Source organism: Scylla paramamosain, chromosome 9, assembly GCF_035594125.1.
Source record: "Scylla paramamosain isolate STU-SP2022 chromosome 9, ASM3559412v1, whole genome shotgun sequence".
Classification (NCBI taxonomy): domain Eukaryota; kingdom Metazoa; phylum Arthropoda; class Malacostraca; order Decapoda; family Portunidae; genus Scylla; species Scylla paramamosain.
In genome coordinates this window covers 760,001-775,000 of record NC_087159.1, presented here as the reverse complement: position 1 = coordinate 775,000, position 15,000 = coordinate 760,001, and the positions used below count along the sequence as shown (strand labels likewise).

General features: G+C 46.0%; 1 protein-coding gene across 1 annotated transcript in view; it reads left to right on the top strand.

The window, feature by feature from the left end:
- The window catches only part of LOC135103897 (dipeptidase 1-like), a 195,132-nt gene that overhangs the window by 25,260 nt on the left and 154,872 nt on the right, over window positions 1-15,000 (top strand). The window lies entirely within an intron of this gene.

Genomic DNA, 15,000 nt, shown 5'->3' with positions numbered 1-15,000 from the left:
ATCAGGAGCTTAGAGCTTTAAAAGAAGATCAGACAGATTTATGGAAGAGGATGATAGATGGAAATAGGCAGGCATGCTTAATACATGGATCGCCACGTGTAGGCCTAATGGCTTCTTGTAGTTTCCCTTATGATATTATGTTCTTTTTTCTAAACCCTCAGGCTTCTGCGCCACACACCAGTACTAGTCTTGCAATTTATATATCTGTCTGTCTGCATGGCTGTCTGTTTGCCTGTCTATGTATTTATCTATATGTCTATCTATCTATCTATCTATCTATCTATCTATCTATCTATCTATCTATCTATCTATTTCTGAATCTATTTGTCTGTATGGCTATCTGTTTGCCTGGATATGTATCTATCTATATGTCTGTGTCTATCTGTCTATCTATCCATCTATCTATCTATCTATCTATCTATCTATCTATGCCTCGTAAACGATTCTGTAATCTAAAAGGGACAAGAAATTAACCTGTTCTTTTAATTCAGTGTGTCTATGCAATATACATTTTTCCAGTGCTCTGAATATACCAACAAAGGACGACCGCAGCGGTGAAAGGGCTGAATGATATTTCTCTCTTATTTTTGTATTCTATTATCATGTGTTCGGTTAAGGATTTTCATTTTATGGGGAGATTGCAAGTGATTCCGGTGCTCATTACGGCTGGATGTTTCATATTGACGTGGGTATGAATTGATGGAGCGGGAATGTTTGCATACTATTAGTGTTTGCACTGATTCTGGTTTTGTAATATGTTTTCCTTATTTTATTTATTTTTTCTTATTTTAGTTTGTGTTCACTATCCTGCCGTCTCTGTCTGTCTGACTTGTCTATCTATCTATCCATCTGTCTGTCTATCTTTCTGCCTGTCTGTCAACCAATCACTCAGTCAGTCAGTCAGTCTATCTATCTTTCTATCTAACTTTCTATCTATCTATTTATCTATCTATCTATCTATCTATTCATCTGTCTATCTGTCTATTTCTCCATTTATCTGTCTATCTATCTATCTGTCTATTTGCCTATCTTACTAACTATTTATCTACCTATCTATGTATATACCTATCTACCTGTCTTTCTATGAATCTCTGGTTTGTATTCTTAAGCGTATCTACCCCTCATTTCAGCTACACTAAACAGGCGCGAGTAGAAATTATCTAGATTTTCAAAGATGTTTCATGACTTCAATTTTACATGGACTCTGCACTGCCAGTAAGGAATATCAGCCATGAAAAGGATGCGGCATGATCTCCGTAGCCTTTTGAAAACTTGCTCCGTATTTCTGCTTATGAGAAACCACAACGCCTTTTTATCATTGTGCTGGTCTGGCTAACTCGCTGCTTTGGGTCCCTTGGTGTTCCCTCGTTCATTCCCCTCACTCGCCTCGTCACAGAATCTTTCAGTCGCCCGCTTATTTGCACGTTCCTTTACCTCTTATCTCTGTGCGTCTTTCTTCTCAGTATGGCTTCTTCTTTGTCCTAATTATTGTCCTTTCGTTTTTTCTTTTCTTTTCTTTCTTCCTTTTCTTCCTTTTCTCTCTTTTCTTTTTCTTTTTCTGTTTTTGTTTTTCTTTCTTTCCTTATTTCTTTCTTCTCTCTCTCTCTCTCTCTCTCTCTCTCTCTCTCTCTCTCTCTCTCTCTCTCTCTCTCTCTCTCTCTCTCTCTCTCTCTCTCTCTCTCTCTCTCTCTCTCTCTCTCTCTCTCTCTTTCACAACTGGAATCACTTCAGCCACACTTTTTCACTTGGCCAGTAATCCAGTTATCATTATCACTCTCATTACACCTTGAAAGCACCAGCACCACCACCACCACCACCACCAGGCACGGCTCTCCATCATTCACTTTACTGCTCACACAAATATTAAAATCCGTGACGGTATATTTTTATGAACATGTATCAATCATACTTTTCTGTTTTACTCGCATATCATTCTCTTCCTACTGTCCATACATCATACGCAATTTCATCCCGCTATTTATTTTTTTTATTTATATGTTTGCTTATTTTTATATTTATCTATTTATTTTTTTCAACATGTGTATGCTTTCACAGTGTCACAGTGCCACTCATGCATTTATTTATCCTGTGCTGTATTTTGTAACTACTCTCGTTATAACTTTCAAATCGGACTAGTTGTATAGTATACTTACCGTCATAAAACACACACACACACACACACACACACACACACACACACACACACACACACACACACACACACACACACACACACACACACACACACACACACACACACACACACACACACAAACACACATAAACACACACACAGTTAGATGTTTTTAGTGTGTGTGTGTGTGTGTGTGTGTGTGTGTGTGTGTGTGTGCGTGTGCGGTCATCCATTAGCGAAATACCCTCATGACGATATATATCCTTGCACACACACACACACACACACACACACACACACACACACACACACACACACACACACACACACACACACACACAACATTTGCCTCACCATTCGCGCCTCACTAGTTTTACTTGTAAATATTTTAAACAAGTTTGAGTGACATTTTTGCACCTACTCCCACCATGACCGCGTCACATACTGTTAGTCACGCCATATTTTCTATGCATAACATTAATTTGGGTAAAATAAGCAAGCGCGCACGACCAGTAATAGGCTGGTGGGGGCGCGGCGGCGTGTGTTTAAAGGGCGTTTGTGGGGAGGCGTGTTGTTAGCTGGCGTTTGTGGGAAAGCGTGTGGTTAGAGGGTGTTTGTGGGCAGGCGTGTGGCTGGAGGGTATTTTGGTAAGTGGCTGGTGGGCGTGGCCAGGTATCGTGGGGGTTTGTTTATGCCTGGTCCCCCTCTAAGATTTCTCTGGCAACAGGCTGCTCTAAAACTTCCGTGACTATACATGAATTTAGTTTAAAAATCTTTGCTTTTTTTTCACTTTGACAGCACCTTCATCATTATCGCTTCATCAGTTAGTATGCCAACATTTATATATATATATATATTTTTTTTTTGGTTTAGTAATTTTTGACGTGCTGATGAGCTCGGTCAGGGGCTTTGAAATTAGAAGGAAAGACTCTTAGAAAGATAACTGCAGGAAAGGAAGTTTAAAAAAAGCTGGTTATTGATTTTCCAACCTTGACTCATGTGAAACAGTTCGGTTTGTAAAAAGAAGAAGAAATGAGTAAAAAATTCCTTACTGAAAGAGGTGAAAAAAAACTGTTTAGCATTTGCATTAGTGGACATAACATGTGTGAGAGTGAGGTATTCTATATATGTTGCCATTATTTTCCATTATGAGTGGACTTTCACTTTTGTTAGTCAAGCGTTGTTGTTATTAAAATGGAGTTTCACGCTTGTTATTCAAAACTTTGCTGTTATCATTGTTTTCGTTTCCATTTTTATAAGTTCTGATCTTTACTTCCCCTCTATGCCATCTCTCTTTCAGCAGTCGAGCCGCCATAACATATCCTCTGACGCAACTGATTATCTCCAGTATATCTCTGGTTATGTCTCTCATAGAACTTGTCATGGACTCTTATATCCCTCACACAACTTACTATCACCCCGTGGATCTCTCATTATATCTCTTATACAATTTATTATGACCCCTCATATCTCTAGTTACATTTCTCATACCATTTATTATTACCCTGTACATCTCTGTTTATATCTTTTATGCTTATTATTACGGTCCCTCATATCTCTGGTCATATTTCTCATGCTTGTTATTACCCTGTTTATTTTGTTACTATCTTTCATACATTTCATTGTGGCCCTCATATCTCTGGTCATGTCCCCAATGCAACTGTCCATAACCCCCGTCCATCTGCTGTTGTATCTCTCATTCTACTTATTATGCCCTCAAATATCTTTGTTTATACCTCTCATGCAGTTTGCCACACCACTCATTGCTGGTTACGTGTTTCTCTTTCACCTCCTGTCTTGCATGGAGTTCGTGGTCCTCCTGTGCAGCTCCTCCTCCGTGTTTTCCTCGAGTCGTGGCCAAGTCATCTCAACTCGTAAAGAAAGTGGAGCGCGTCACTATTCAGGGTCACATTGCCTTCTTAATCTGCTCCTCCTACTGTAATGACTTAACTTCCGCGATCAGTGGTCAAAGTATAGGGACCGCTTGGTGAGAGAGAGAGAGAGAGAGAGAGAGAGAGAGAGAGAGAGAGAGAGAGAGAGAGAGAGAGAGAGAGAGAGAGAGAGAGAGAGAGAGAGAGAGAGAGAGAGAGAGAGAGAGAGAGAGAGAGAGAGAGAGAGAGAGAGAGAGAGAGAGAGAATCTTGCTCTAGAAATCTATGGAAACTGCGTCCCGTATTTCAATATGCAATGGTCTTTTATCATAGAATTATTATCGTTATCTTCTTCTTTTCTTGTTTTACTTCCTTCTTCCAACCACCACCACCACCACCACCACCACCACCACCACAGCCGCCGCCGCCAAATGTAGAACCTCCTCACACTTAATTTAGGAAGCGCTCCCTGACCCGGCAAATCCAGGGTCAACTTTTCTCAAAATCTTGAAAAGGAACCTCGCCTCAAATTCTCTCCTCTTCTTTTCTTCTGTACTCCCTTCCTCTCAACCCCTTCTGACTCCCCTCTTCTCTCTCTTCTTCTGTCTTCCCTTCCTCTTTTACGTTTCCTCCCCTCGTCTCTCTCTCTCTCTCTCTCTCTCTCTCTCTCTCTCTCTCTCTCTCTCTCTCTCTCTCTCTCTCTCTCTCTCTCTCTCTCTCTCTCTCTCTCTCTCTCTCTCTCAATCCTTTCTTTCTCCTCTTCCTTTCGTCAGCATGTCTACTTTATAGCTTTATTTTCTCTTTCCTTACCCCTTTCTTTTTCCTCTACCTCTCTTGTACAGCTTTATTTGCTCTCTCTTTTCTCCCCTTTCGTTCTCTTTTCTCTCTTACTCACACTTCTCTTTTCAGTATCTCCTTTTCCTTTTCTAGTTCCTTCATTTCTCTTCTTGTTATTCTCGCCTCTTCCATTTTCTTTCCTCCACCTCTCTCTCATCCTCTTCCCTCCCTTTAAGCCTCTTCTTTCCTCCCCTTACGTTTCCTCCCCTCCCCTTCTCTTTCCTCCCTTCCACTCAAATCCTCCTCCTCTGTATCTCTCTCTTCCTCTTTTCTTAATCTCTCTTCCTTCTCTCTTCGTTATCTTCCTCATTTCTCTAGCTGTGTTTCTCTCCCCCTCTCTCCATTCAATTCACTTCTTCCCCCTTTCTAACTCCCTCTTCTTTTTTCCTACTTCTCTTCCTCTTCCTCCTCCTTCATTACTGCTTCCTCTTCCTCTTTGCTCTCTCTCTCTCTCTCTCTCTCTCTCTCTCTCTCTCTCTCTCTCTCTCTCTCTCTCTCTCTCTCTCTCTCTCTCTCTCTCTCTCTCTCTCTCTCTCTCTCTCTCTCTCTCCAGCACTTCGCCTTCCCAACTCACCTCCTGTTTACCGTCTTATCCTCCCCTCTCCCCTCTCCTCTCCTCTCACCCTTCCCTCTTCCCTTCCCTCCTCTCCCCTCCCCTCCCCCTTTCCTTTCTTCCCCTTCCCTCCCCTCCCATCCCCAAGTCAGCCCGCAGTGGCAGTAAATCGAAAAATGTCGAGCAAAAATGTGAAGCTTCGAGCGTTCAAGGTTAAGACTCAGAGCTTTGAACCCGAGACTCCGAGGCCGCGAGGGGACTCCGCTGGTTGCTGGTAATGGTGATGGTGATGGTGGTGGTGATGGTGATGGTGGTGGTGATGGTGATGGTGATGGTGGTAGTTTTGATAATGATGATATGAATAAAAAGACGAGAGATTAGAATAAGAATAAGAATAACGTCGTGAATAACAATCGTGATAATAAATGTTATAATAATGATGATGATGATGATGATACTACTACTACTACTACTACTACTACTAATAATAATAATAATAATAGTAAATACATACAAAAGAAGATAGAGAAAGAAAGAAAAACAAAAATGAAAATAACTTTAATAATAACAATAATAATAATAACCATACAGAGAAAAAGAGGAAGGGGAGAGAGGAAGGAATAATCAGGAATTATGGCTATGGGAAGTGGAAGAGGAGGAGGAGAAGGAGGAGGAGGAGGAGGAGGAGAAAAAGGGTAAGCGGGAGAGAAGAGAGGAAATGAGGAGGGCAGGATGTTGATATACGGCAGGTAGAAAGGAAGAGAGAGGGAAGAGAGGAAATGAGGAAGGAGAGATGCTGCTGCTGGGATGACGATGACCACTAGAGGGTGTTAACTACTACTACTACTACTACTACTACTACTACTACTACTACTACTACTACTACTACTACTACTACTACCACTGCTACAACTACTACTACTACTACTATTACTACTGTTGCTGCTACTACTACTACTACTTTTACAGTCAACCGCTAGCAACACCACCACAGTTTATTAATGTTGTTACTGGTGTTGTAATAGTCGTTGTTGTTATTTCCTGTACTGTTGTCGTTATTGTTAAAAAGTTATTGTTGTTATTGCAGTTGTTATTACCTCTGTTACTCTTCGCTGTGTTCTGTTTGCGGTTACTCGCGTTACGATCATCATTGGTATTATTGCCGGTGCTGTTGGTGTTATTATTATCGTCATTGTTGTTATTTAAGTTGTTATTACATCTACTGCTACTTTGTTCTCGACGTGGCTACTCGTGTTCTCGTATGAAGATTATCGTTATTGTTATTACCGCTGTTATTATTACCATTGTTCCTAATGTTATACAATTATCACCACCATCAGTGTTGTAGTCACAGATGCTGGGGGTGGTGATCTTGTTAGACTAGTGTCAGTTGGTGCCAAGGGGAAGGGAGGGGACAGCTGCAGGGGGTCTGGGGCAGCTGCTGCACACGAACTAAGTACCGCTGCTGCTGTCCAAATACTACTGCAGCTCCGTGCGTCATGAGCGGCTGTACAAATATGTATTGCAGGGCCGCGGAAAAAACGGTCCGGGAGGGAATGGCGGGAGAGAGAGAGAGAGAGAGAGAGAGAGAGAGAGAGAGAGAGAGAGAGAGAGAGAGAGAGAGAGAGAGAGAGAGAGAGAGAGAGAGAGTATTGGGAGGGAGGGGGAAGCCGAACCTACATGCAAGGATGAACAGTCAGTGATAAAAAAGAAAAAAAAACACGAATATTATAAAAAACAAGGAATTGGTTAAAAATTATAGCATAATATAAAATACGTACCATGATCTTCAATTATTGCTGCACACGCATAAACAAGAGAGAAGAGAGAGAGAGAGAGAGAGAGAGAGAGAGAGAGAGAGAGAGAGAGAGAGAGAGAGAGAGAGAGAGAGAGAGAGAGAGAGAGAGAGAGAGAAGGAGAGAGAGAGAGAGAGAGAATAGTGTCCTTTGTTGGCTGGTGGAAGGAAAATGTGGGGAGCGAAGCTTTAAGAATAACAGGACAGAGAGCGACAATAAAAGTAAGGTGAGGGAGAATGCAATAGAATAAGTCGTGGTGGCCAATTGAAATGACGAAGTTGTATGTAGTAAAACAAAGTGAAATGGACGATAATTGCACCAGAATGAGATACGCCTGTGTGTGTGTTTGTGTGTGTGTGTGTGTGTGTGTGTGTGTGTGTGGTGTGTGTGTGTGTGTGTGTGTGTGTGTGTGTGTGTGTGTGTGTGTGTGTGCAGCAGACTAACATGCAAGGTCATAGGGGAAGAAATATACACGTTATTTCATTAGGATCACGTACTATAATATCTTCGATTAACAAGATTCCACTGTCGTTGCCGAGAGAGAGATTGAGAGAGAGAGAGAGAGAGAGAGGAGAGAGAGAGAGAGAGAGAGGAGAGAGAGAAGAGAGAGGAGAGAGAGAGAGAGAGAGAGAGAGAGAGAGAGAGAGAGAGAGAGAGAGAGAGAGAAGGTACAAGGTGTGAGGTGGCGAGCGAGGAAAGAGCGACGGTGACTGGTAACAAGGTGGAAGAGAGCGAAGGGAGCGGGACCCATTGAGTTATATAGGTCAGCGCGCTGCAGGGAAGAGATGAGCGGATAACGGATAAAATAATAGGAATAAAATAACACAGCACTCACGGGGCGGACGGAGAGTTGTGGCCCGTCGTTACCATCACAGCCTGCAAGCCCCACCGATCTACTCGTCACAAAAATTCGCTGAGTGTGCTGGCGGGAGGCTCGGGGCGGGCCATAGCGAAGCGGGGCAGGGCGGGGTAGGGGCGGGGTAGGGCGGAGCGGGGAGCGGAACAGGCAGGGATGAATTGGTGAGTGCGGAGGAGGGGTGGCGGGAATGCTGACGGAGGATATGGGGGTGGATGGATTGAAAGGATGCTGGGATGTGGAGGGAATGGAGGTTGAGATGTGGATGATACAGTAATGAGGAGAGGTGGATGGGATAGACTGAAAGGATGCTGGGATGTGGAGGAGCAGAGCAGCTTGGTTAGGATGTGAAGGATACAGAAATGAGGATTAGTTGACGGGATGGATTGAAAGCATGCTGGAGTGTGGAGGGGCTGAAGGTTAGCATTTTAGGATGTGTTAAGGTGAATTGGGTGCGTAGGCGAGGAGGAGCGGGCTGGCATGAATAGGTGCTGGAGTGTGGAAGGGTGGAGGGTGTGAAGGAGGAGGGAGGGAGATGCAGAATGTCAAGGGGATGGAGTGAATGAGTACTGGAATGTGGCAGAGTAGGCATGGCTTGAGATGCGGGGATGGATCATGATGCAGAGAGGTGGAATGGCTAGGATGCGTGGATGTGTTGAGGAACGGAGGGTTGATGGATGAACGGCAGAGGTGAGTGGGTGGAATCAGGGAGGGAGGAAAAAAAGCGTGGAGGTACGGAACGGTTTGGTCAGGGGAGGGGGCGGGCCGGGCTGAGCAGGACGTGGATGGGAAAGTTCCGTGCCTGAGTGGGCGTCTTTTGAAGCCTTTGGGGACACAGAGTTGCGTGCCGTTCAGATACAGTGGCAGTGGTGGCGTGTGGCCAGGGCGGGGTGGGGCAGGACTGGATGGGGGCGGAGTAGATATAGTGTTCCCAGACAAGACAGAGAATATCCTGCTGCGGTGCCTTGATTCACGACGCTGACTGGGGGCTTGTACGGTGGTGGTGGTGGTGGCGCGGCGGTGGCAGAGTAATAGCAGTAGTAGTAGCAGTAGTAGTAGCAGTAGTAGTAGTAGTAGTAGTAGTAGTAGTAGTAGTGTGACTGTGGTACGGGTGATCCCTCGCCAAACACTCTTCCTGCACCGGTGCCGTCCCCGTACCGTCCCCGTCTCTTCCCTTCCCTGCCGGGCCATCATAAGTGATTAAAAGAAATACCAGAAGAAAATACTAAATAGAAATACGTTTGGAATGAAAGAAATAAATCCGAGGAAATCCCTAGAGCTCAGCGTACACACACACACGGGCGCGCACATCTTACACACACACACACACACACACACACACACACACACACACACACACACACACGGAGCTTAACGTGGTTTACAACAGACATATACGTGTAAGAAGTGCAGGCGAGCTGCAGGTGAGGAGGCGGGCGGTGCGTTATCTCTCTCAGCCAAGGGATTACACGGATAAACCTGAGGAATTGTTTCGGCACCTTGAGGGCGGTGGCTGAGCTGAGACACTGCGAGGCTTAGGAGCGACGGGTTACAAGCTTGTAGGAGTAACAGCCTGAACAAGAGAGCCCAGGAATGTTACATTACAGTCTTGCGTTTTGTGTCAGTTGATTTGTATTTTTAATCTGTTAGAAAAATGGTAATTGTTGAAGGTATGAATATAGATAATATTCAGTATTATGTCCGCATTACAACATCAGAGTGAAAGGCTATTTTAGAATTCCTGAGGCACGTAAGAGGAAACCAGGTAGTCTTCAAAGATTTCCTTGGAAAGTTAAAAGTTGAAAGGAAAGTAAATGTTAGCACTACAAAGGCATCAGAAAAGACGGCACACCAAAACCCTTGCGGGTATTACAAGGTGATTCTCTAGCAGTCTTAAGTGCCGGCCACAGAAAATGAGCGTCCCGGCGGTGCAGCGTAAGGTCGCTGGCTTGGTGTGGCCAAAGTGTGCAGCTTGTACAGGAAGTGACTCCAGGCCGCTCACTCGTGCAGGGACTGTCGCCAAAGTAGGGCCTGAGGCGACATCAAGGAAGAGATAACTGCATTAGCTGGAGTACCCGGAGTGACGTCAAGAGGAGATAGCGGTGGTGGCCTGCGCCACGCGGCCGTCTTGTAGCTCACAGTAATGGTGAAAACCCTGAAGCGCTCCCCAGCCCCAGAGGGGTATGAATATTGTGGCTCTTCGTCCTTTGGTGGATGTCCTCCTTCCCCGCTTGTCTGTGGCTATCTTGGCCAGGACAAAAAGACCGGTGTGTGCGTGTGTGTGTGGTATTCCCTACCACAGCACGCAGCCGCCAACACAGCAGCAGCTGACCCGCGCTGCGAGGAAGTGCATCAGAAAATTGTTGCTCTTTTGTGTGATGGAAAAAAAAAAAAAAAAAAAATGGCACTAATTAATACAGTGTTGATAACACCGCGACAACATGTGACTGTTTGCCAGCCGACTGTGGGGAAATATTAGTCGCACGCCACAGGGCAATACTTATACGCCGGGATGGAGGGTGACAAACACTCACTTTTAACATTAATATTCCAGGAAAATAGTAAACACCGCACCAGTATTATGACAAAATGGTAAGTTACCGTGATGCTTTTCCTTTTCATCGACGTCAGATACAACTTTTCTCCTTACGTGTGAAGGAGTCTGGCCAAGGACACAAACAAAATAAGGAAAAGTTTCAGCTCGATATGCTGCACCAAAAAGAATAATTATAGAAGATTCTAAAAAAGTTTGCCAGTTTGCCTCCGGAACAGCTTCACCGTGACGCAATGAGGCGGGTGTTCCGGAGCCAGTGGCCTCCTGTCGGTGCCCGGGGCAGGCCAGGTGGTGGTGCCCCCTGCCCTCATTAGCACCTCGTCGTCCTGCCTCATATCGGTGCCTCGCCCAAAGTGACTCGCCTGTTTGTTTGTCTGCCGTGAACTTTTCCCTCCGCCAGCCTGGTAATGGCCAGACTTTCTGTCGCTGCCTGTGATGCCTCGCCTGCAATAGGAAGGACTCGCGTCTAGGCGGGATCACAGGTGCCTCCTCTTCTTTTTTCTTCTCATTTGCCTCTTCTACTTCTTCTCCTTCCTTTCCTCTTTTTCTTCTATTTTTCCTCCTTTTTTTTTTTTGTCCTCTTCGTCATCCTCATCGTTAGTGTCAGACTCCTCTTCTTCCCTATCCTCCTCCTTCTCCTCCTCCTCCTCCTCCTCCTCCTCCTCCTCCTCCTCCTCCTCCTCCTCCTCCTCCTCCTCCTCCTCCTTCTCTTCCTTCTCCTCCTCCTCCTCCTCCTCCTCCTCCTCCTGTAACAACAATACCTTTACGAGTTTTACCCTGAGGGCAAAGGGGAATTAAAGCTTGTTTATCTAACACTCACCTCCCGTCGTTGATTCATATTTCTCGTGTTATTGCAGGGAACAAGTAAATACAAGTAAACTGTGTCCGCGATGAACTTGTGATGGCTTCCATAAAGGTGTGATGGGCTTCCAGGCTTCCAGTCACCTTTAGTGTGCATGCAGATATCACGCGTTCACTTCTCTTGTCAAATTGTCCGGGTTACTGTCCCGAATATTCTTAATTGTGTCGACTCTGCTCCTCCGTCCTTGGGCTGGCAGCGGGTGTTTGCGTGTAGTGTTTACTGTGACTGGAGGCGAAACAGAGGCGCGCCTTTACCCACCAGTGTGTTCGCCTCCTTTCACTCCGGTGTTCATGTTAAGCGGCAAGGTCTGCACGTCCAGCCAGCCATTAGAAGCCAGTAGTCGGGCTATCATGGGCTGGAATTGTCACTCGCGCCTCGAATAGCACAGTTTACAGTAGTGATGGTGGTGGTGGTGGTAGTGGTGGTAGTGGCGGTGGTGGTGGTAGTGGAGGTGGTGGTGGTGTGTGTGGTGGCGGTGTTGCCGTCCTCCTCCTCCTCCTCCTCCTCTTCCTCGCGGTGACCAGAGCACCTTTAACTAATTGACGGAGTTTCTTGCGGAGCGCGATGTAGGAGAGAAACATATACAGGCATATTGGCCCACCCGCGCTGTAACGACTGTTGCTGTCAGGGAGGCTGCTGCTGCTGCTGCTCCTGCTGCTGCTGCTTCTTGAACTTGTTGATGTTGTTGTTGTTGTTGTTGTTGTTGTTGTTGTTGTTGTTGTTGTTGTTGTTGGTGGTGGTGGTGGTGGTGGTGGTGGTTGTGGTGGTGTTACTGTTGTTGTTGTTCTTGTTGTTCCTTCCTTTCTTTTTTTTCCTTTCTTTTTCTTTTCTTGTTTTTGTTTTTGTTCTTGTTCTTGTTCTTCTTTAACTTCATTCTTCTCCTACTTTTGGACTTTTGACATCCTATTTCTCCTCCTCCTCCTCGTCCTCCTCCTCCCTCGCCCTCCTCCTCCTGCTCCTCCTCGGCATCATCAGTCTTTATTTCGCGAGCTAAATATAGAAGGCGGGGGAGGCGCGGCAAGGTGTGCGCCCAGATTTAAGAGGACGAAAGGAAAATATAAGAATGTTAAGTCAAAATACAGAAGCTTTCCCTCGCGAAATGGTGCTCGTGTTTCTGTCAGGCCGCGACCCCCGTGTGTGTGTGTGTGTGTGTGTGTGTGTGTGTGTGTGTGTGTGTGTGTGTGTGTGTGTGTGTGTGTGTGTGTGTATGTGTGTGTGTGTGTGTGTGTGTGTGTGTGTGTGTGTGTGCGTGCGTGTAGATGGAGAGGGTTTGTCTGACTCCTGGCACACCTACATACCTCATCCAGCTTGGTACACACACATACACTGCCTCCTCCTCCTCCACCTCCTCCTCCTCTTCTTCCTCCTCCTCTTCTTCCTCCTCCTCCTCCTCCTCCTCCTCCTCCTCCTTCTCCTCCTCCTCCTCTTCCTCCTCCTCCTACGCACCTCCATCATCCATTTTCTTCTGTTCCATTTCCCCAGTTCCGTTTTCGTTTATATATGGTGCTTCGTTTTCTCTTCCTCCTCGTCCACGTCTTTATTGTCGTTCTCCCTCCGTCCCTCCTCCTCTTCCTCCTCCTTCGTCTCCGCTGGGCAATCTTCCTCCATCGTCTCCTCTTCCTTCTTCCTTTCACTTCCCGCTTCCTACTTACGCTTCATATTTTCCTCTTCATTGCAATATTCCGTCTTTCATTCCTCCTCCTTCTCCTCCTCCTCCTTCTTCTTCTCCTCCGCTTCCTCCTTCTCTTCCTCTTGCATCTTCCCCTATCCAGTTCTCTTCCTCCTCCTCCTCCTCCTTCTCCTCCTCCTCTTCCTCTTCCTCTTACAGTCTTTTTGTATTCTTTCATTCCTTTCCGCTCTGCCAGTTTGCTTCCTACATCTCCTTCCCCTCCTCCTCCTCCTCCTCCTTTTTTTTTTCTTGTTGTCCTCCTCATGCAGTTCCCTTCCTCTTCCTACTGATTCTCGTGCTTCTTGTCCACTTAACCACCTCCTCCTTCCTCCTCCTTCTCCTCCTCCTCCTCCTCCGCCGCTTCCTCCTTGTCCTCCACCTCCTCCCTCCTGGTCCTCGTTTTCCACTTAATTTTTTTCTTGTAATCTTTCTCTTTCCTATTGTTCCTTCTAGATTTCCCTGTATGTCTCTTCCAGTTAGCCTCCTTTCCCTCCTCCTTCTCCTCCTCTTCCCACCCCTCCTCCTCGTGCCGGGCCTCACATATTCATGGCGTGCAATCAGGAGTCGTGCAATATGCCTCCCCTCCGCAGCGTATCAAGGATTAATGCAGTACTTGCTTTGCCGCCCAAGGTGTTCAGGGCCGCGATCTGAGCGTCCCCTTCAGGTCTTATCCGATTACTGCATCTTCGTCAGCCACCATCTATTTCAGTGCACGTGTCTTTTTATTATGGTATCTCTCTCTCTCTCTCTCTCTCTCTCTCTCTCTCACTCTCTCTCTCTCTCTCTCTCTCTCTCATCTCTCTCTCTCTCTCTCTCTCTCTCTCTCCTCTCTCTCTCTCTCTCTCTCTCTCTCTCTCTCTCTCTCTCTCTCCCTATTTATTAAGGTTCTCATGCAATATTTCACGACAGCTTTGAGAGAATAGGTTCCTGTAGCGCCATAAATCCTGCCACTAAATCATTACAGTGTTCTTGCCTCATATTGCGTAATGTTCTTATGCAGTATTTCACTGGAAGTACGAAGGCAGTCTCCCCGGAATACTATTAATACTAAGAATCTTTAAACTGCGAGTATTATACCGCTTGTAGCTGGTGTTTTTTTAATGCGCTATGCTATATATATTTCATGTCGGGTATTAGTGTATTCTGTAATATACTGCAAGTTTAATTCTGTTCACTCCGCCACTTTAGTTCATAATATGTCCCTGAAACTTGACGTGTAAACTGACGTGATGACGTGTGTCATGTTCTCTGAGGTGTCAGTGGTACGCAGGGTGAGTGAGGAGGAGGAGGAGGGAGGAGGAGGAGGAGGAGGAGAGCGCTCCACATCTCTCTTTTCGCGATCTTTTACAACGGGGTTTCTCTTTGCTCCGTCATTTTTCTCTGTAGTTGATCCGTGCCTGCATGTGGCCTTACCGTGAATCCTTCTCTGTCCATCCATCCACCTGTCCGTCAGTTTGGCTGTGCATCTGTCTGTGCGCCTGTCTCTCCGTCTGCTCGGGATGTGTCGCTATATTTTATTCCGCACGGTTTTCTCTGAGGGAGATTCAACGCGCGTGGTTTGGTGGGTGTGTGAGTGTTGCCGCCTGTCCTTGCCCAGCGGTGCCTGAAGGAAGCCTGCCGAGCTGCCGCCTGACAACCCAGCCTCATGAAGCGAGCACCGTGACGCAGGACTGACACCACAGCGAATGGCCGCTCGTGCCGCCTCTGCTTCTCGTGGAGTAAATCTCTTCTCCGCCATTTGGCGCGAAACTGGAGATAGAGAAGATATTTTAAATAATGGAGGGAAAAATGCACATATTGTACCTCTGTGTAAAGGAAACGTGATGAGATTCTAGAGCGTGATTCGCAAAGCCTCCGCCAAAACATTGC